Raw genomic sequence first — 1,709 nt, forward strand, 5'->3', positions numbered from 1 at the left:
GTTGTCCAGGCGTAGCTTCTTAACCGTCCGCATTAACCACTCAGCAGACCTCAGGAGGGTGGGGGAGCCTGGGAGGGGAAAGACCACAGGGCTGCAACTCCCCACAGGCAGGCAGTCCGGGGGTGTAAGCCTTTCCCCATCCTCGCCCCTCCCACTTCCCCAGGCAGCCCTCCATGTCTCCAGGGAATACCCAATGCCAAGGGCGTTCTGATGAGGCAGATGGTTCAGGCCCTGCCCTGAAATGTGAGAGGGTGCCCGGCATTTGCCAGATACCAGCATCCTTGTGCCAGGCCGTTCTCCCAAGCTGAGAAGCCCTGAGAAGATGGGCGTATCGAATGACTCCAAGGATGCCACCCACAGACACTTGCCAGAAGCGGAATTGACCCGGATTCCCCATCAAGGCTGCTCCCTAATGGCCTTCCGAACCTCGCCTGCTCCCCTGCCCTTGACCATGATCTCCAGTACACCGGCCTGACTCTCCCCTAAACGCACCACTCATTCCCACGTCCGGGCCTCCGCACTCGCCAGTGCCTCTGCCTAGGACACCCTTTCCCTGCTTTTTGCGCGACCTGTTCCCTCTTATCCTTCAGGTCCCAGTATCACCTCTTCAGAGGTCTTTCCTGGCGCCCAATCCAAAGGTGCTACCACGTCACCCCACCACAGTATCTGGTACTTCCGCAGAGCACCCACTCCAGGATGGTGGTTCTCAGTGGGGGGTGACCCTGCCCCCCAGGGGACCCTTGGTCACATCTGCAGACATTTTTCGCTATCACCACTGATGGGAATGGGGGAAGGTGCTAGTGGGTAGAGATCAGGGATGCTGCTCAACGTTCCATGGTGCCCAGGACGCCCCCCAGCGGAGAGTGACCTGGCCCTGATGTCAGCAGTACCAAAGGGAAGAAACTCCGCGTTCATTACTTGGGGAAAAAAATTGAGTTAGATCCTCAGGCTTATACTGTGTACCAGAATAAATCCCCAATGGGCAGACATGTAAACCAAAAAGACCTCCAGCATCTGAGTCACCTCCTCTCCCCGCACCCCGACTCAGTTCATGTCTTTAAATATATGCAGCATCCTAGGACCTCAGCAGACTAATGATTACAGAACACAGTGTCTCCTGGGGAGTCAGAGACTCCCCTAACCCAGGGGGGCCCAACCAGGGCCAATTCTTCCCCCGCCAGGGAACATTTTGGGTTGTCACCACTGGAAGGCATGTTACTAGCAATCTGATTGGTGGAGACACAATCCCACAATGCACAGGATGGCCCCCTTCCACTCCCCACAAAGAATGACCTGGCCCCGGATATCACCAGTTCAGAAGCTCAGAACCCCGGCTCTGGGCACTCCTCACTGGGAGGCAGCTGCGTGAGGGCAGGCCCACATCTGTCCTATTCCTGCGGTACCCCAAGTCCAGTGCCGTGCATGGCACACAGGAAGCACTCAATAAATATTCTAGGTTGAACGAGTCACTGCCCTCATTTGAACGCTGTCTAAAGACAAAAGGACCCCTGATTTGGTTAGCACCCACCCACTTTCTCAATGAGCTAGGTCCCAGGATGACAGGCAGGTGCCCGGATGCTTCAAACTTAAAGAAAAAGAAAGTAAGACAGAGATCATACGGAAGAGGAGAAGCAACATGTCACCATAAAGAACCACTAGTTTCACTCTCGGTGCAGTGAAGAGTGGGCTCTGATGTCAGAGAGATCTGG

The sequence above is a fragment of the Pteropus alecto genome, unplaced genomic scaffold (assembly GCF_000325575.1).
Source record: "Pteropus alecto unplaced genomic scaffold, ASM32557v1 scaffold30, whole genome shotgun sequence".
Lineage (NCBI taxonomy): Eukaryota > Metazoa > Chordata > Mammalia > Chiroptera > Pteropodidae > Pteropus > Pteropus alecto.